The sequence below is a fragment of the Ascaphus truei genome, chromosome 2, assembly GCF_040206685.1.
Source record: "Ascaphus truei isolate aAscTru1 chromosome 2, aAscTru1.hap1, whole genome shotgun sequence".
NCBI classification, from domain to species: domain Eukaryota; kingdom Metazoa; phylum Chordata; class Amphibia; order Anura; family Ascaphidae; genus Ascaphus; species Ascaphus truei.
This window is the reverse complement of record NC_134484.1, coordinates 83943181-83964689: the sequence shown is the minus strand read 5'-3', so window position 1 is coordinate 83964689 and position 21509 is coordinate 83943181. Positions and strand designations below refer to the sequence as shown.

At 46.9% G+C, this 21509-nt stretch overlaps 1 long non-coding RNA gene across 3 annotated transcripts; it reads left to right on the top strand.

The window, feature by feature from the left end:
- The first annotated feature begins 241 nt into the window (after nucleotides 1–241).
- On the top strand, nucleotides 242–20076 carry LOC142488531 (uncharacterized). 3 transcript variants are annotated; one of them, XR_012799476.1, is made up of 6 exons: nucleotides 242–1208; nucleotides 12621–12720; nucleotides 13529–13621; nucleotides 18574–18790; nucleotides 19311–19412; nucleotides 19871–20076. It is a non-coding gene; the product is annotated as an uncharacterized LOC142488531 (long non-coding RNA). The 3 variants fall into 3 exon arrangements; XR_012799474.1 differs by having other exon boundaries at nucleotides 243–1208; nucleotides 13488–13621; XR_012799475.1 differs by lacking the exon at nucleotides 19311–19412 and having other exon boundaries at nucleotides 245–1208; nucleotides 13488–13621.
- Nucleotides 20077–21509: the final 1433 nt, after the last annotated feature.

Below are 21509 nucleotides of genomic sequence, written 5' to 3'. Positions count from 1 at the left end.
TCCTTCCCTCTCTCTCTCTCTCTCTCTCTCTCTCTCCCCCTTCCCACTCTCTCTCTCCCCCTTCCCTCTCTCTCCCTCCCCCCTTCCATCTCTCTCTCCTCCCTTCCCTCTCTCTCTCTCTCCCCCTTCCCTCTCTCTCTCTAACACTTGCAAGCCACTGGAAGCATGGCAACAATCATCTTGCGATCATTCCTTTTCCTCCTGTGCTTAACAGTATCTTCCCTGCAACTCCTCCAGTTCTTTTTTCATTTTTTGAAGGTTCATTAAATGTATTAAACTTGATGCACTACTTGGTAAAACACATTTGCCTAACCACAGATTCATTGAGACCTCTGGTCATGGATTCCATAGCTGATCTGCTTGCTCTAAGTTGATACTGTTCCACATTTCCATATCGACCTGAGCTCACTTTACTCTTTAATTATTCCCTTTATGTGACGTAGGCAGAGCTACATCTTGCATCAGTGCTCCTGGTTCCAGCAGTTTTAACCTTCTGATAGATGGGACTCCATCACAAGAGGGGGGAGGGACAAGAAACAGATAGGAATGGGGAGATAGCTAGGGATCATGGAGGTAGAATGGGGGCAAGTGGGAGTTTGGCAAGCAGGGATTCACCCATTTTAAATTTATAGCCTGGGTCCCCTGTTTGGCCCCTTACCTTTCCTTAGGAGTATAGCAGCAAGGGAACTGCAAGTTTCAACAGCCTCAGGGGCTGCAGTCCACATGTTGCTAGGCAACCAATAGGGATGAGAGATTCTGATAGTTAAGGCAGTGAGTGAGGCAGTTAGTCAGGAGTCAGTTTGTCAGTTAGTCAGGAGTCAGTTAGTGAGGAGTCAGTTATTGAGTTGGAGCCAGGACAGACAAGAGGAAGGGAGGGGTCTGAGTGTCAGAGGCACTCAGACTAGGCTAGAAACTCCCCTTAGGTCCCAATCACGTGAAGCGGGTGACTGCTGCAGGGAAGGCCACTTAGATAGGGACGCTTACCCATTTTAATAGTGTCAGGGACACAAGAAAGACGCAGTGTGGTGATCGCGGTCTGTGGTCTGGAACCAGACCACCGCGGTGTTAACAAAGACTCTTAAAGGTGAGACCCTCCTACCGGAGTCCACCCAATGCAGAGGTGGATACAATCGCTGAGGGCCACGTTGCTGGATCAAACGGATCCTCATTTCTAAGTCGGCCGCACCGAGTACTGGAGTACTCGACAGGTACCTCAACAAATGCACCAATAGTTCACGGGAGAGCACTACTCCTTACACTTTTGGGTGGGCTGGACACTGAGAAAGGGACAGCAGGGTATTGGTGCCTAGCACCCACAGTACATTTGGGACCTCACTGGTGGTACTGGGTGGGGTGCTCATTATACTGTGATGTTATGTTATGTTGCATAGTTGTTGTTATAAGTTACTGTTCAGTAAATACTGTTACATATACCCTTGTGTGCAATTACTGACTGTATTGTCTTGGGAGGGGCTATCCCACTGTGTGAGGATCCTTCCCAGGTGGAGGCGCTGTTAGTATATTCATTACACACACCCCAGGCTCCCAGTGGTGGAGGATCAAGCCTCCTGTTTGCCACTCAGGTAATAGCATCACAAGTGGTCACCCTAGACAAGGGGGGAAAGGGGGCTACAAATACAGATAATACTAGAAAACTTCTAAAGACTAAATCCAATTGGTGTAGAAAGGCAGGAGCAGATAAGATACAATATTTTATAATACAACTGAAATCTACTTAATAACATATTCGTAAACAATTGTTTATATGGGAGATTTTAATTATCCAGTGTCACGGATGCTCACCACAAACCGGACTAGACCGCGGGGCTGAGGTGGGGATATATGAAACCGCCGCCTTACAACCACGAGGGCAGGTCCGGTAAGCAGAGTCGGTGTTGGTTAGCCAGGTCAGGGTAGTAGAGTGTGGGATCGTAGAGGTACTTGCCGTAGTCAGGATTGGAGAGATCAAGAATAGTCGGAGTCCGAAGCCGAGGTCGAGGACAGGAGAGATCCGGTAGACGTGCCGAGGTCCAAGGGTGCCAGAGGTCAGAAGTCCGGGTCAAGGCTGGGGTCTAGGTACAAAGGCAAAAACAGCAGAACAGCAAGCAGCTTTTAGCAAGCACATGGAATAAAGGCTATGCTCAGCAATCAGCATAGGGCTGATTGAGTATATATGAGAAACAGGAGCCAATAGGAGGAAGCCCCAAATGATGAGGTCAGAGATATGTGGAGCGCTGATAGGAGGTGGCAGGGGACAGCTGTGCAACTACTCCAGAGACCATTGTGGCTAGGTGTTGGGCTCCGTGCGCGCGGCAGGCGCGGGGATGCGGGGTGGTGGGCACGCCCCAAAGCGACCGGCCGGCACCAGGGGTAGCCTGCGGTGGCTGCGCAAGCGCATCGGAGGAGGTGTGCGTGCATGCGGAGGTCCGGCGACAGCAGCGGACCGGGACCGGAGCCTCCATGTGCTCCCCACCGCCGGCGCTGCAGCGCGCGCCCCTGGTGCAAGCGAGTGCAGCGGTCGGCAAGAAGAGGGTCCGTGAGCCCCTTACATCCAGAAGTAGACTGAGGCAATGAAATTAGCTTTACAACTAAAGGAAACAGGTTTTGGGGGTGCTCAAAGACAATTACATGACCAAAATTATTGAGGAATCAACAAGGAGAGGGGCAATATTGGATTTGGTAATATCAAACAAAGTAGAAGTAATAATAAATATTCAAGTCTGGGAACATTTGGGAAATAGTGATCATAACATGGTCTCATTTGAAATAAATAACCGAACACCATATTACATGGGTTTAACGAAGACTTTACATTTTAGAAAGGCAGATTTTAATAAACTAAGGAATAATGTACAAGGAATATATTGGGGTGATGTTTTTGCACGGAAAAAAATGTGGAAGATAAATTGGCAGTCTTTAAAACATTGTTAGAATAGCACATACTGTACTATTAAAGTAAATAAGTCACCCAGCCCCAATGGCATATAGCCAAGCGTTCTTAAGGAGCTAAGTTCAGTAATGGGCAAACCATTAAATGTACAGTAATATTCAAGGACCTGTTTCTCTTTATCCCCTCTGGATATTTTTTAGCGCGCTCCCTGTTCCCTTAGGTGCACCCTCTATGGCCACCTGTACTATTATTTTTCTCCTGAGCAGTGGGCTCCTCTAAGCTTGCATAGTACTGTATAAAGTAAACATGCAAATTAAACCCTTTTTGTGATATGAGTTTTACCATACCTCACTGAAAGCTGCTTATGTTTGAAAAATCATAAAGTCAGAGTTGAAAACCATTTGCCAAGCAATCTGTGCTTTTTCTTTTTAAATATAACATTATTTGCTAGATTTCTTGGCCAGCAGTGTTTGAAATATGTACCGTATGTGTATTTTCTATAAACATAAAATGTAGACTAGTAAAACCAAAAACAGTATATTATTTTTTATTTCCAATTTATTTTAATGTATTCAATTAGCTATGCTACTTTTATAACATATTAAAAAGTACATCTGTGTGTAAATGTAAGGGTGTACTCTAATGGCATGTATTAAAAGCAATAGGGGAAAATGCATGACCCATTTGCAATAAATACAATTTTTTTTCAAAGTGCTCAAATAAGTACTAACTAACCATGTTATATATTGTAGTCATAACACTTACATAGAAAGTTTAATTTTTTATGATTTAATTCACAATGGGTGACATTTTGCTGTGTGAATTATAATATCAGTAATATCAAGGTGTTATATGGTGTTTCTGATTCTGCTTGCCCTTATTTTCTTTTTATACATCACTTAAATATTTTAAAAGCTATGGGAACAAAGATGCACCAGTGATATGTTCAGCTAAAAATATCAGTGCATTAAAGAGTACTAAAGCACAAAGTAAAGAAATTGATGTAGGGTTTTGCTTGAACCTACCTTTGGGAAATGTGTTTTCAGATCTGCTCTTAAAGAAACCTTGATATACAGTACAGTAGTGGGCAAGTCAAATTGAATCAGTGTTAAAAAAAAAAATACTATTGAAGGTGTTGAAAGCCATTTAGTGCTTGGATGTACATCAGAATTACCTTGAGAGTATTCCAAGAACAAAGACACCAGCACTCTAAGTTCTTTGAGCAAACATGTATTAGAGTTTAATAGCGTATACACCTATGCTCTGGTCCTCCCCTGGGCCTTTCTAAAGGTCCGAATGAGCATTGAATTGTTGGTGCTACAATCCACTATGCAAAATCTAGCTATGCATTAAAATGAGAAATAAAAAATCAAACACAAATGAAAAAATAAGGATTATGATAAATTGTTTTGAACCACCAAAAAGTTTACATGCATTACAGATCAAATAAGAGCTATGATACTATATGTTTTTTTCCTTTTATTTTCCTTTTAGTCATTTGTTCCACATGAAATACAGACCAATATGGCGAAAATATTTTTTTTGGCTAAGCAGTGATATTTTGTCTTTATGATTCTTTGAGTGGACTGGTCAGGGGCGGGGAGGGAGGAAATTGCACCCTGGGCCGTTCAGATAAAAAAATGGCAGATAAAAAAATGGTCGAGTGCAGGAGAGAGGAGAAAAGCTGTGTGTTGCACATTCAGACCAACATGTGGCGCAGCAGAGCCCTGCAGCTCCTCTCCTGGGCTGGCTGAGGCTCCTCTCTGCATATTGCTGGTTATGGTAAGTGTGTATATATGATGAACAATTCTGTGTGTGTGTGTGTGTGTGTGCATGCATGTATGTGTGATGGTGTTTCCCCCACCCAATCACAGATAGGGGCCATTATAGGGTGTATGTGCATATACCTGCTGGCACCAGGAGGGCTGAGTCATCCACCGAAGGTAATGGGGACACAGGAACAGGCTGCTGGGGTTCATACCTCACATATCTCCTTAGAAGTGCAGCGCCTCCATCTGCCGTGGACTCCAGGAACTGAAGGTGATCTCCCACGGTAGAACTTATTACCTCTACCCCCAGTAAGGACACACACCAGACAGGAGGTATATTGCAAAACAGGAACGGGTTTATTACTACAGTCTGCAGTAACAGTTACACAGCAGTCTTCTGCCGGATACAGTCTGTCAGTATTCACTGGATGATGGTCCTTGGACCGCCACTACAGGTCAAGGGCTCCCGCAGCCTTCCTAGCTCTTCCCCACCTCCCTAGCAGAGGCAGAGGTATGGGTTCACACTCACTCATCCCCATAGGGAAGAGCACATGGGAAGGCCCCAATCTCAGGCTCCCAGTTGTGTGATCTGCCTTCCTCAGAGTGGAAGGAACAACTACTAACTCTAGGGCGGTCCTGCCTTTAAGTACAGCTAGAAGGCGGGCACCCCGCTGTCCCAGCTACAACAGGATGTACCACCCCCTGCTGTCACTCAAGTGCAGCACCAAAGGTGAGGGGGAAAACCCCATACCAACTACTGGCAAGGCCTGCTTATACCAGGACTTACTGCCAGGAGGAAAGCAAACTAGTTGCCAGAGATGGCATGGCTACATATGTATGATGCAAGATTATGTATATATATATATATATATATATATATAGCCCTTTTATCCCAACCCTAAGTGAGATTTGGTCTGCTACTCCATATTTACTGCGGTGTGGTGCATACCTGTGGGGTAACCGGAGGGCTGAGTGCTCCGCAATGGTGTGGGGAGAACAGGACAGGGTTTACAGGGCCTCCAGCCAGCGTGGATCCTCTGGATAGAAGGATGGCCCAGACTGACACCTTTCCTTGGCTCAAGACAGTCTCTGGTTCCATGGTATTTATTGCAATGTTCAGGATCTTACACAGCAGGTACATCACTTTCCTTGATTCCCCTAAGAAGGTCACTTCAAGGCTTGAGGCCCATCCAAGCTTCCTCCTGCATGGTGCTCCTCCTGGGTCCCCTGTGGGACCAGGATAGTTGTTGCTCACTCCACAGAGGGAGGAAAGAGACACCCCCACTTTTGGGAGAGAGCCAGTATTTATACACTGGGGTTGGGCTTGTAACCCTGCCCTATATCAGAGCTGGTCATTACATCCAGCATGACACCCAGCCAGTACTTGCCCCAGACTGACACTCTCTGGCTGTTGCTAGGCCCGACCTTAGATAAAACTACTGCATCTAAGGCTGCAATAGCAAACAAGGCCTTAAGGAGGAATTAACCCATCCACTGCCTTTACCTAACAGGGCTTACACTGATAGGGCCCAGGGAAATAAGTAGCGGCCAAAGGCTAGGCTACATATATAATGCAAGATTGATTGTGTGTATTTGTGTATATATGATGCAAAATTGTGTGTGTATATATGATGCACGAATGTGTGTGCATGTGTTTATATATGATGCAAGAATTTGTGTGTGTGTGTGTGTGTGTGTGTGTGTGTGTGTATATATGATGCAAGTTTGTGTATACAGGCATACCCCACATTAATGTACGCAATGGGTCCAGAGCATGTATGTAAAGTGAAAATGTTCTTAAAGTGAAGCACTACCTTTTTTCCACTTATTGATGCCTCGGTACAGGTAGGGAGCCGGTATTGCTGTTCAGCCGGGCTGACAGGCGTATGCGCGAGCTGCTGTTTGCCTATTGGGTGAGGGAAGTCAGCGCATCACTACTATGGTGGTCTGTAGGGCAGCATAAGTGTCCGTACTCGCAAAGCGAGCGTACAGACACCGGTATAGTGCTATTGAAAATAGGTCCTTACTAGCTAGTGTACTTAAAGTGAGTGTCCTTAAACCAGGGTATGCCTGTACTGTATGTGTATATTATGCATGGATGATTGTGTGTGTGCATGTGTTGTGCTTTTGTATGTGTATGGAGCTTTCTCTCATTGATCATCTTCATCTGTCTGAATTAACTAATGTATCAGACTACAAGCAAACTACTGTCTTGGAGCTCTTTGCCTTCATTGCTAGAACCGTTCGAGGTGGCAGTCGCAAAGGAACTGTTTTACCTCGTCTGCCACCTGGAAGAGACGGTCTGGCATTAAATCCATAAGCGACAGACTTACCTCAAGTCAGCTATCCATGCTAGTCAGATTTACTCTATCTGCTACCTACCAGAGACTGATTAGCTTCAAGTCTACTACCCATCAGAGACGTTTCTGCAATAATTCCAAGTCGCCATGATCACTGATCAAGCCAGGTTCTGATCTCCCGGAGGTCTCTCCAGAAGAAGTGGGGGGATATTGTAAGGGTTATAGTCTGGAGTTTTGCTGGAACTTGCCCTTACATGGCCATTTCGGCAGTCTTGTTTCCTGACAAACCTTTTCCTGGAGTTTGTGATTGGCTGCACCTGTTCCAGGGCTTTAAATAGCAGTCCGTTACTCCCAGCCCCGGCCCGAGCATGATATTCTACTCTGTGTGTTCCTGTTCCTGTTTGTCTGCATTCCAACCGTATTAACTGTCCTGTTGCCTGTGGATTCCGTGTTGTCAACTGAACCCGACCATTCTTGCATGCCACCTGCCTTGACCCATGCTTGCATCCCAACTATGATTCCTCTAACATCTGGATCTGGTCAGTCATCATATACCCCTATTGCTGGTCCGCTTCCGATTGGAGACAAGCATTGTTATAATCTAACACTTTATCTGTGCCTTTTTTTCCTGTCCTACCTGATGGTATGCACAACATTTTTTGTATATGAGGCTCCCTCATAAAACCACTTAAGGGGGGTAGGGGGGGGTAACTTAAGGATAAGGAGGTCTATGATACTGTATCTTGGCAAAGAAGCATCAGTAGGGGGGTAGCTCACTTTGGAGGCTGGGTCCCCTTTGGCAAAGGCGGCAGAATCGCTTACCTCATTGGGGGCTGGTAAATATCATTACAGCATCCACAGAGTCTCCCTGCAGCTTCCCGGAGGCTGTAACCATGGATGCTGTAGCTAATCAATGGGCAAAGGAGGGGAGGACTCAGATTAGGTCTCACCCAGTGTAATAATGTGCAAAAATAGTTATTAAATCGGTTCACTATACTAAAAGGTGAAAAATAAAATATTATTTCAGTAATCACAAATCGTGCTAAAATAAAATAGTAATAGTGCAACAATGTGCAAACAGTGAAAAAAAGAAGAAAATGTGAAAATATACAATACTATGTAAAGTGCTGCTCTGGACTGGACAACTTACCCAGGTTAAACCTGAATGTTTCCCTCCCAACACGTGACAGGTTCTGACATCACTGCTAAGTGCTGGACCACACGTGCTGGAGCCCACGTGGGTGCCAGGCAGTGTCGGTCATCAGCTCCGTCACGATGAGCGACGGCATATCAAGTCACATTCTGGGGTCGAAGCCCACGTGTATGCTGTTTTTTTTTAAAAGACTGCTTAGGCCTCGTTCAGGGTGCCAGAGGCAGGAGTTGGAGGGAGGGCGTTCGGGAGAGAGGGCGGCAGTCTCCTGGGCGATGTGTGTTCATCCTCCCAGCAGACTTTTTCAGGAGTTGAGGAGGCGGGGAGGGGGCGGGGCTACAGACCTGAGGTTAGGGATCCAAGTTGCAGTCTTGAAATCATTCTCAAGAATGATTTCATTGGCTGCCTAGGTCCCAGTGACGCTGCTGCAGCTTCAAAAAACGAATTTTTTGTTTATTGAAACTGTAGCCAGCGTCAACTCCGTACTTCGGAGACAGTGCAGCTGCTACCCTGACAACCAGTATTCAATTTGAATACATTGTGTCCCACAGCAGCTCGCACGGCAGCACGCCCTCCCTCTGAAGCCTGCACCCTGAACGAGGCCTTAGGCTTGCAGACAGTTGATGAGAGAGGAAACTAGTATGCCAACCCAACCTATAACAGCTGAGGTTGAAAGCCTGGAAGCTTTAAGGCAAATGAGACACCCATGAATTGTCATCACCGGTAATAGAGACCCTAAAAAAGTTATCTCCAAGATATATATGAAGGTCTGGAGAAAATTTCTCACGGCCAACCATTGTGTGGTTTTGTATATTCACATTGTCTATTGTTTTCTCTAATGCACAAGCTGTAAGGCATCTTTTTTGATATACAATATATTACTTTATTCTTTGGCATAAACCGGTTGTTGTACTGTCGTTTATTTTGAGTACTGGGAATTCCCCCCCCCTTTTTCTGGAGAAAAATCAACGTGTTGTACTGTACAATGCAGTTTCCACAAACTTGGTCCTACAGTAGACTTTTAATAAGAAGGTTTTCAGAAGGGGCTAAAACAGAACACAATCAAGGTCCAGTTTGCAGCAATTGGAGTAATCAGGCTACAACCAATTGTGCTATGGAATGGGACATTTGGTCGTGGCCGTTTTGCCATGACCAAATGACTGGTGCCGTTTGACTGCAGACAGACCCTCTGCTGCAGCTAGTCTGATGCTGGAACGCCCACCACCGGGGGTATGTTTTTTACTGGTTAGGGTAGGGGATTATTTTAAGGGGATTATTTTAAGGGGTTTTAGCGGTTATGGTAGGAGTTTTAGCGGTTAGGGTAGAGAGTTTTAGGGTAAGGGTTCAGGGTAGGGCGTTTTAGGGAAAGGGCTTGGGGTAGGGCGTTTTAGGGTGTCACCTTAGCGGCAAAAATGCCGTCAGTGACAGGTCTAGGCAGCGGGGTGAGTTGCGGTGAAGCACTGGTGGTTATTTGGTCGTGGCGAAAGGCCACCACCAAATGTCCTAGATGGGATTTTTGAGGGCTTTCCAGAGCATTAGGTTCAGAATTACAGTATCAATCAAATACTGGTATGTTGAATATCCTATGTTCTGCACTGTTTGAACCCTTGCAAGAGACAGACATTAAAACTCTCTCACTGAAAACTACATTCTTAATAGCAGCTACATCAACTTGACGGGTCACGAACTACAGACTTTCTCAATAAAATAACCCTATTTAGCATTCCATGAAGATAAGGCTGTCCTGAGGACAATTACTCCCGTCCCGTACAAAGGTAACGTCATTCTTTCATACAAATCTGGAGATTATACTACCTTTACTTTGTCCGCATACAAGGAAGGAGAAGGAAAAGAGCCTGCACTCACTAGATGTGAGTCTAGTGGAATACCTGAGAAACTCAGGAATTTAGGAAGTCAGATAGCCTACTTCTTCTGTTTTCAGGGAACAAGAGAGCCAAAGCTTCAAAGATATCATACAAAGAATAGGGATGGCGTATCAAAGATCCAAAATGCAGATTCCAGTAGGATTGTCACGACTGTGCTCGCTACAAACCTGGGTCGGACCGCGTGGCTGAGGTGGGATTGTAAAAGCACCGACCTTAGACCGCGCAGGCTGATCCGGATTGCGCAGTTCGTAGTCGTACGTATCAGGATAGGAGAAGACAGCATCGTCGGTGGACACGCCAGGGTCAGGACTGGAGACATCAGGGTAAACGTTGTTCAAGCAGGAGTTCGGCAACAGGTAGTCAGGAGAGCCCCGCTTCAGTTTAGGAGCACGGGAGTGGCCTCTGCGCGTGCGGCGACCATGGCCCATGGTACTGGTCTCAGGAGGTGGTAGACAGACCAGAGTAGCACACCGCCTAGCTGCACTGGTAAACCAGTGCTTCAGCGCAAGAATTCTGAGCGGGCTGGGGAATCCTCCGTTTCAGCGCAGGAACCAGGACACGGCCTCTCTAGATTAGGGAAAGAGTAGGCCCCAGGAACCAGGAAGCTGAAGATACACAGGGAAACCAGGAACAGACCGCTGCATGAATATAGCAGCCGGTCACAGGAAACAAGGAGCTGAAGTAACAAGGAGAGTACTCAGCTTCAGCACAGGAAACAGGAACTGACCGCTGCATGAGACTAGCAGCCGGTCACAGGAATCAGGGAGCTGAAGACAACAAGGAGAGTACTCCGCTTCAGCACAGGAACAGACCGCTGCGTGACACTAGCAGCCGGTCTCAGGAACCAAGGAGACAGACAAGACAAGGCTTATGGCAGAACGCAGAGACATCCAGGAAGGACTATGCTCGGCAGGGAGCATTGTGGGAAGGCAACACTTAAAGGTCAGAGAACCAATGGCAGAAGGGGCGTGTGGCAGTATTGCTTTGGTGAGTGAATCCAGGCTGCAGTAAATATCAGGGGAAGTGTTCCGGGACTGCACAAGCCTGCAAGGTAAGGCAAACATTAAACCGAGGAGCGGATTCCTTACAAGGATTAAACGCTCATTCTGCAAGAGCGTTAGCAACGTCCTGGGCAGAAAAAGTACAGACGTCAGCACATGGGCGTCCGTAGGAGGGGGCAAGGGGGGGCGCTTGCCCCCCCTGGATCACTCGCAGTCCTGGAGTGCCCGTCAAAAAAAAATGAAGTCTCAAAAAAAAAAAAACCTTGTGTGCAGTGCTGACACATCCGGCCTGCCAGTCACCCCTGGCAACCAGATTGTACCCACTGACGATCCCTACAATTCTCCTGCAGGACACCCCCTCACCCCCCCAACCTGATTGGCTGGCGCTTTGCCAGGATTTTTTTTTTGGCTCGCAGCCAGGCTCTGGGCTGTGAAGCTGCCATTTCTTCTGTTCAGCATAGAGCAGGTAAGCAATGTCCCATGTGCTCCCATGCCTCTCCCCTGGCCTCCTCTGGCCCCCTCACTGGTCTCCCCTGGTGCCCCCACGGCCTCCCCTGGTCCACCCACGGCCTCCCCTGGTCTCCCCACTGCCTCCCCTGGTCCCCCCACGCCTCCAGTGATCCCCCCACGGCCTCCAGAGGTCCCCCCACGGCCTCCAGAGGTACCCCCATGGCCTCCCCTGGACCTCCCCTGGTCCCCCCACGACCTCCCCATGTCCCCCCAAGACCTCCCCTGGTCTCCCCACGACCTCCCCATGTCCCCCCAAGACCTCCCCTGGTCCCTCCAAGACCTCCCCTGGTCCCCCCACGGCCTCCCCTGGTCCACCCACGGCCTCCCCTGGTCCCCCCACAGCCTCCCCTGGTCCCCCAATGACCTCCCCTGGTCCCCCCCAAGTCCTCCCCTGGTCCCCCCAAGACCTCCCCTGGTCCCACCATGGCTTCCAGAGGTCCAGCCCACGGCCTCCAGAGGTCCCCCCACGGCCTCCCCTGGTCCCCCCACGGCCTCCCCTGGTCCCCCCACGGCCTCCCTTGGTCCCCCCATAGCCTCCCCTGGTCCCTCCACGGCCTCCCCTGGTCCCCCCAAGACCTCCCCTGGTCCCCCCACGATCTCTCCTGGACCTCCTCTGGCCCCCCACAGCCTCCACTGGACCTCCTCTGGCCCCCCACAGCCTCCCTTGGACCTCACCCTATGTCTCCCCTGGTCTCCCCCCGGCACTGGCTGTTAAAATTATGCCCCCCCCCTGAAAAAAATTCTGCGGACGCCCATGCGTCAGCAGAGCAAATTTGCTAAGCAGCTACATGGAAGAACATACATACTTTCCCAGGACATTACAAATTGGATGTACATGCATCCCAAAACAGCAGAAAAGTTCAACAACCTGTAATAGAATAAAAACTATTTGCGTGCGTCTCTTTTCCCTCCATCTCTATTGCTGTAATTAATCCAACGGAGCTGTCATGGTGGATTGAGACGAAAGGGAAAATGTGGCTTACTGAAAATGTTTTTCCTTCAGTCCACATAGCTTCCCTCCATTGCATTGTTTGTTCCAAAAATACATTTATGTTTGCGAGAACCTTGTTGATTGTACCTAACCATGTACTGTACTTCTATTAACACTGCACAGGTGAAGTGGGAAATGCCCCTTTTCCCTGTTCTACCTCAGGAGGTGGAGTCTATAATGCAATGGTGCTGTCACGATGGACTGAAGGAAAATACATTTTTCGGTAAGCCAAATTTTTCCTTTTAAGAATACCTTAAAAAGTTAATATTAAAACAATGGAAAAAATTCATTGAAATGTATAATTTGTTATGCCAATGCAAGATTTAAATGTGGATATTCCATACACAATATGTTTTGCTCCATTTTGTATTCCATTAGAATATACTATGCTTCACATAGATTTGACATGAAACCCTGACATATCAATTAAATGAAACAGGTTGCAGAATTATAATGTTTAATTTAATAATTCTTCAATTGCCTAATCTCATTGATATCTTAATTATTGCATCTGACAGTTAGATTTTAAACAAGATTTAAACGGCAAAGGACTAACAAGATTAATTAAAGTTTATGTAGTGCAAATATTACTTCCACAGTCCACAAAGCATGACATCTTAGAGTTTCAATACTTGATTTTAAACCACTATTTTTGGTGATTTGTTTTCAGTTTCTCTTACCATTTATTGTCCAGCGGTTATAATCTTTATATTTACTCTATACAGCAATTTTTTTAGCCTTATCACTTTAGCAATACATACTTAATACTACTTGTACTTTGACACAATGCTCAATTTAGATCAATTTAGACAATCTGTGTTAAGACACGATGCTTCGACTACATATAAAATGAACACTAGTACTGGCATACTCCGGTTTAAGGACATTCACTTTAAGTACACTCGCGAGTAAAGACATATTTTCAATAGCACCATATCCCTGTGTCCGTTCGCTCGCTTTGCAAGTACGGACACTTATTCTGTCTTACAGACCGCCATAGTAGTGACGCGCTGATTCCCCTCGCCCAATAGGCAAACGGCAGATCGCGCATGCGCCTGTCAGCACGTCCTGAACAGCAATACCGGCTCCCTACCTATACCGAAGCATCGATAAGTGGAAAAAAGGTAGTGCTTCACTTTAAGTACATTTTCGCTTTACATACATGCTCTGGACCCATTGCGTACGTTAATGCTGGGTATGCCTGTTTAATGTGTAACTTGAACACATAACACGCCAGATGATCCGACATAGAAAAAGTTTGGGTGCAATAAACAATTTAAAGATACACACTGACCGGGAGACTAGAACTAAATGGGGTGGTGGGTGAGAGAGAATTATATGTCTTCACAAGCACTCCAATATACACAATGGAGAGATACCCGTGAACACACGTGAGATACAGTATCTGGCAAATAAGCTATTTTGAATATGCAAATAAGTTTATAATATGCATATGTAAACCACGGGTGAATCACGGATTAACCCCTCAGACGCTCAGAAAAAACAAAGTCCTGTATACATGAAAACAATAAATATGGTACTCTGTTATAACCCCACATGAATGAATATAACCTTATGTAATGTCTCCTCCAGCAACAGGTTTGCCATAAGCACCAAATAGTTGAGATAAGGAGACCTATTGTGAATTCAAAGGTTAATGGGGTAAACGATGCAGTACCTTTAGTTGAATCTTCTTTAAGTGATGAAGCTGCTCCTGTTTGACTGACCTGTCATTGCGCGTAGTAAGTCAAATAAAATTGTGGAACACCACCGCCATGGATAATGAGCTGCATACCTGCCGCCTACCCTCTACCCGCTAACTAGTGGTGGGTGGTCACGTGACCGGCGGCCGCGGCGAGACTCCCCGATCCAAAACAGGAACTGCTGTGGTTGCACTTGATGAATAAGTGTAGCGCCTCACCGCCACGATGGATGTATGATGTCTTCACCGCCAACCCTCACCCGCTTGCTCGCGGTGGGCGGTTACGTGACCGGCGGCCGCGACGAGACTTCCGGACAGGGAACAGGAGCAGCTGGATGTCAACTGTGTCAGCGAATCGGCGTGCTAGACGCAATCTGTGGAGCATGTAGAATCCTCCCGAAGGGGGTGTTAGCGCTGCACAGCCGAAATGAAGGACTTGCTGGAGACTTAATCATCATCAGTCTCCAGCAAGTCCTTCATTTCGGCTGTGCAGCGCTAACACCCCCTTCGGGAGGATTCTACATATAATATGCATATGCAAATATTATTTCCCAGGTATCTCAAATATGTTTCGATTTATCTCTCCATGTACTTTATAGAGGTGTGTTTCGGGAGGTATATACATCAATCCTTATTTCCAGTGTTCGACAATCCTATACATTTACACGCCCGGGGCGTGTGGATTTAACCCCCGGGCGAGTAAATATTGGCCCAAGCAGCACACGTTTTTTTTTTAATTTCTCCTGCTTGCGCTGAAATTTTCCCTTCTCGCGCTGGAAAAAAAAACAAAAAAAACTCCCCCTACCTGACAGCTGATTGGCGCACGCTCCCAGGCTTTGTGAGCCCGCCCCCAACAAGCGGCCATTCTTTCTGCCCAGACATCTGTTGGAGGGTAAGTACTCGTCATGCTGCGGCCCCTCTGCTCCTTCCCTGTGATCCCCCTGGTCCCCACATGGCTCCCTACTCCCCACCACGGCAGCTCTCCTGTCCCCTGCTCCTGTCCCCTGCTCCTGTCCCCTGCTCCTGTCCCCTTCCCCTGTTCCTGTCCCCTGTTCCTGTCCCCTTCCCCTCCTCCTGTCCCCTGCCCCTCCTCCTGTCCCCTGTTCCTGTCCCCTTCCCCTGCTCCTGTCCCCTTCCCCTCGATCCACCGATCGCTGCCCGGGGCGGGAGGTCCCCACTGCTGCAGCCCGGTTGGCGTGCCGGGGGGAGGCCTCGGCCCTCACCCCTCACCACGTGCCTCCCATGCGCCAGCTAGTTTCATGACGGCGCAGCCGCCGCATGAGGTGGGGGAGGGATGTCGGCCTGCCCCCCCCCCTCACGAGCTTCATGCCGCCGCGGGCTGGGGGGAAGAAGCAGCCTGCAAAGCTGCTTGGCCGCACATTGTGACGACATGCCGGCGAGGGGAGCAGTGCAGTGGCGGCAATGGCGGGGCTGACTGTCCCCTGGGGTGCCCGCTGGGGGACACCTCGCCACGTGCCTCCCACCCAGCCTGCTGATTGGGGGGGGGGGATGTCGGCCTACCCCCCCACGAGCGGGAGATGTGCGCGGGTGGGTGGGGGAGGAGCGTGATGCTGGTCACGGCCTTTCCTCCCCTGTGTGTGTGTGTGCATATGTGTGTGTGGGAGAATGTGTATGTGTGTGTGTGTGTGTGTGTGGGAGAATGTGTATGTGTGTGTGTGGGAGAATGTGTGTGTGTGTGTGTGTGTGGGAGAGAGTGTGTGGGAGAATGTGTATGTGTGTGTGTGTGGGAGAATGTGTGTGTGTGTGTGTGTGTGAATGAATGTGTATGTGTGTATGGGAGTATGTGTATGTGTGTGACACCAGAGCTCCCCCCCAATCAGTAACCTCCCCCCCCAATCAGTAACCTTTCCCCCCCAATCAGTAACCTCTCCCCCCAATCAGTAACCTCTCCCTCCCCAATCAGTAACCTCTCCCCCCCAATCAGTAACCTCTCCCCCAGTCAGTCACCACCCCCAGTCAGTCACCCCCCCAGTTAGTCACCCCCCAGTCAGTCACCCCCCCAGTCAGTCACCCCCCCCAGTCAGTCACCCCCCTAGTCAGTCACCCCCCCCTAGTCAGTCACCCCCCCAGTCAGTCACCCCCCCCATTCAGTCACCCCCCCGTCAGTCACCCCCCCAGTCTGTCACCCCCCCTAGTCAGTCACCCCCCCAGTCAGTCACCCCCCCCCCACTCTGTGTATCACCCACCCTCTGTGTGTCACCCACCGTTTCTCCCCTCTGTGTCTCCCCCCCACACTCTCTCTCTCCCCCACTCTCTCTCTCTCTCCCCCACACTTTCTCTCCCCCACACTCTCTCTCTCCCCCACACTCTCTCTCTCTCCCCCACACTCTCTCTCTCTCTCTCCCCCACACTCTCTCTCTCTCCCCCACACTCCCTCTCTCTCCCCCACACTCTCTCTCTCTCTCCCCCCCCCACACTCTCTCTCTTCCCCACACACTCTCTCTCTCTCCCCCACACTCTCTCTCTCTCCCCCACACTCTCTCTCTGTCTCTCTCTCTCTCTCTCTCTCTCTCCCACACACTCTCTCTCTCCCCCACACTCTCTCTTTCTCTCCCCCCCACACTCTCTCTCTCTCTCTCCCCCAGACTCTCTCTCTCCCCCAACACTCTCTCTCTCTCCCCCACACTCTCTCTCTCCCCCACACTCTTTCCCCCCCACTTTCTCTCTCTCTCTCTCTCTCTCTCTCTCCCCCACACTCTCCCCCCCACACTCTCTCTCCCCCCACACTCTCTCTCTCTCCCCCCCCACACTCTCTCTCTGTCCCCCTCACACTCTCTCTCTCTCTCCCCCCCACACTCTCTCTCCCCAACACTCTCTCTATCCCCCACACTCTCTCTCTCCCCCACACTCTCTCTCCCCCACACTCTCTCTCCCCCACTCTCTCTCTCTCTCCCCCCACACACTCTCTCTCTCTCTCTCTCTCTCTCTCCCACACTCTCTCTCTCTCCCCCACACTCTGGATCTCTTATTTACCCTATATATCTTACTTGCCCTATACTTCACCGAAATAACCTATACTGCTTTCTTCCAGATCTGACTCAAGCTTCACACAGAAGACATCGGAACCCCCCCTAACCCAGAAGAGAGGTAGGGAACACATCCCCTCCAATGTATAACATTGCGGGAATGAGGGTACCTGAACATTGAGGGACTGCGGATCAGGTAAGATCCCAGGCGGGATTGCTGCTTTAGATATTGTGAAGCGGGGACGTCCAGACACTGGTTAAGGGGTTCAGGAAACTAGTTATTCTCATATGGCTTTTATTTCTAGATCCGACATTTACACACACACACACACACACACACACACACACACACACACACACACACACACACACACACACACACACACACACACACACACACACACACACACACACACACACACACACACACACACACACACACACACACACACACACACACGTAACAAGGACTAATTGTAGTATAATGTAATACAATAAATACATTTATGTCAAAAACGAATGTTGTTCTGACTAGGAATTTATTACATGTATTTTATTTAAATATTTTATTTTAAAGCGGGGTTGGGGGCGGGACTAGGGTTGGAGGCGGGACTAGGTGGCGAGTAGATTTTTTGGTTGGGCGAGTAGATTTTTGGGTGATTTGTCGAACACTGTTCATTTCAGGTTCTGGGTCACAGTGTTATGAAATTTCACAGATTCCTGGAGCATCTAAGTCAGATTTTATGACTTTTATTTTTACCCTGTTTTACTAAACATTAATATTTTTTTACAAAACAGAAAAAGGCTGACACATTTACAGCTAGAAGGTCAACATTTTGGGCACATTGCCCTCTAGGCCAATGTTTTTCAACCACGCTTCCTAGGAACACTTGGGTTCCCCAGTTATCCCTAAAGGGTTCTCTGTAATTTTCAGGTCATTTTAAAATTGTACCAAATACAGAAAAATGTACAATGCACCTGGTCTCAGACATGCTATTAGAAGGGGTTTGGGTTCCTCAGAATTTCACATAGGGCTCTTTACCAAAAAAAAAAAAAAAGGTTGCAAACCACTGCTCTAGGCTCTTGAATATAGATAACACAGTAAGTGTCAGAGTCTTCCTAGACATCCTGCTCTCAGCCTTCTGTTCCTTGTCTGTGCACCAAGTGTGCTGCTGTTTCTGTCTGCTCTGGGGTTTCCTCTGTATGTCTCCTCTTAGTTTCCTGTTTCCTGTTTTTCCTTGCCTTTGTTTTGTGTCCTGACTCCTTATGCCCATGGTTCTGCTTCTGTTCCGTGTGGAGTCTTGCTTATTAAATATACTATTTACTGCCTTGTCCCCCCTGTCTGTTTCCTGCTTGTGAGTCCCTGGTCTCTGTTCCTGCTCCATAGTCTCAGTTCCTACTTCCCTTCCTTGTTCCTGCCTTCCTGCTGCCGACCCCTGCCTGGACCCCAACGATCCTTGCCTGCCGCCTGCCACCAAACCCTGCCTGTGAACCTGACGATCCTTGCCTGCCACCGACCTAAGCCCGTGACCCAGACCATTCTTGCCTCCCCTGCTGTTCTGCCCACCGAGGTCCTACCCGCTCCTGGAGTCTCCCCTGCAACAGTAAGACATCACAAAACTACCATTTAAATCATTGGTGACCCCCTGTACCAGTTATTTTCCAACACATTTGTTTTCACCTTTTAATAGGCACAAGGGATCCCCTGGAGCTCAACTGCAATGCTCCCTGATCAAGGGACACTCTGGTTGCCTTTAACTTAAATTTGAAATCAAGTATACTTGTGTGGTAGAACAATATGACCGCTAGGGTCTGCCTAGTTCAATAGAAAGCTGCTAAGTCAAGATGTTGCAGCTTTCTATTTATGACCCAGGGACCATATATGTACAGTAGTTTTATTTTTCTCCACATTCCACAAATGTTTGCCATAAATGTAATTTATGGGGAAAATGTTCGGTGGGGGAAGATGTTCGTGAAGCTGAGAGCATTATGGTTAAAGTGCAAAAATGAATTGTCAGCTGCTTTAAAGATTGGAGCGTTCTTGCTGACAGACAGCATGAAGTAATAACAGTAATAATACTAGGCAATCAGGAGGAAAGCTGTGATAAATTTTGTCCTCCATAGGTTTAATTTTTATGACCAGCTGTATTTATCTGTGTTCTTCCTGAAGTGAAGTGAAGTACAGTGTGGTACCCAGCAGGTGTCAGTATTATCCTTTAAGTGCAGGTAGAGTATATGTAATCTAAAGTATGGCTGTAACATAAAAAATAAAGTACAATTCCTTTTTGTTACTGTAAGTTCATCAAGAAAAGGTCAATTAAATCCATTAAATGTTAATCAATATTGATTTATCTCTTGGATAGTTGCAGGAGAAATAATATATTTAGCTGGACAAAAGTAATCTACCAGCTCATTGTTTCCACTGATGCATACATTTATTCTTTCATTTAATAAATGACTCAATTCTTCTTGATTTTGTATACAATAGAATAATGGATTTGGCAGTAAACCGGATTATCCATTTTGTGCCCTCTAGATAAGAAACCTATTGCCTTTTTATGCAGCTCTTTAGTGGACTTGATGAGTGTCTGTTGGATGTTTCAGTTGCTGTAATTATGGGCAAGGCTATGCATACATAATTAATTGTTTTCTCTTCATTTGCGTGATTTTTTTTTCTCTTTTAGCACTTGGCATCTGTGAATCAATTCAGCAGATTGTATGGCTTTATGAGGTCAATGTAGCACAAGCAACAAAAGGAACAGTGACTCAACACCTGATACCTAATTACATCTAGGACATAAAAAAGTACTTCAACTTCCCATAAACTAATTTCACCTTTTCACCCCATTCACTAGCTATAGTTTTTGTAAGTTCACCTAATAAATACATCTCACCAACAGGACTTTCTTTTTGTTGACGAATCTCCCTTTATAGATATCATTAAGAGCCTTCATATAATGATTATGAAATGATGGTGCTGAAATACTAACTAGTGAAAGGGTTTCTGTTAAGCATATTCCCTTACTTAAGTATATATAATCGGAATGCATCTTAGAATCGATGTCTTCCCCGTCTCTGTCTTCCGCATGCTCATTGGCTGAACTGCCGACATCTCACCCCGCTGTCCTGTCCAATCCCTTGGCCACTTTCTTTGTGGTGGCTGGCGGGTCGGGCCGTTCTCCCAACCCCCAAGCAAACAGTCCATGCGTGCACCCTGGAACCATCATGGGAGAGGAGCTCAGCGGTCCGCCTCATAGAGACAATGCACAGCACCCAGCACAACCCCCAGGGGCCTATGAGACCGGCCAGTGCCCCACCTCACTGTGCGGGTAAAAGCAGGAATCACGGGGTGCGAGAGAGAGTGAAGGACAGGCACAGATATGTAACACAAATATATCTATATTTTTATATGCACAACATTTTATAGAATACAGAAGCTGTGTGTGTGTGTGTGTGTGTGTGTGTGTGTGTGTGTGTGTGTGTGTGTGTGTGTGTGTGTGTGTGTGTGTGTATACCAGTATATATATATATATTTTTTTTCTGCACATTTAATGTAGTTTATTTCCCCCCCAATTTTTTTAAATTAAATCAATGGTGCGTCTTTGAATTGATGAAATACGCTATATATATATATTGTGATGTCTCCGTAACATTGCGGGGTCTTTTTCCCATAAACAAGGAAGGAAACTCTAGCATGCGTTGAACAGGGTTTTATATACAAGGGATAAGCAAAACAGTAGGCCCAATGTAATAAAACAAAGCATAAAATAAAGACCTACTCCTATTTAGGGGACTATAATAAATAAATGAACTTGTGAACACGCTTTCAAAGTGCGTGTTCTGGTGCGCTAGGTGTGTGTCCACTTGATGGTAAATTATGTAATTAATATATACGTTTATTCTCAAGTACCCTATAAATCATATACTCGGTGTGATTTCTGTATAAAGCGGTAATTACCAAAATACAATAAAATGTAGTAATACAATTGTATACTTAAAACATGAAAAACGCAAAACCACTAATAAATGCGTCCCTATATAGATGCAGGCTTGCAGCAAACACATAGATATGCTAAAAGTAACACCCCTTCATGAGCTCACATATGTGTCAACATGAAACAGGTGTTATATATGTGGGTATACAATGTATGCTAACCAATATCCTCTTGAGTGATTTGTTGTATTTGTGAGTAGTTAAACAATGTAGCCCAAGATGGCAGGATATCACTCCTCCTCAATAAACATAAAAAGACAAAAAAGAATAAAGGGCGCCAAAAATGTAAAATTCCTTTATATAATATTATTGAATCAATATTAAAAACG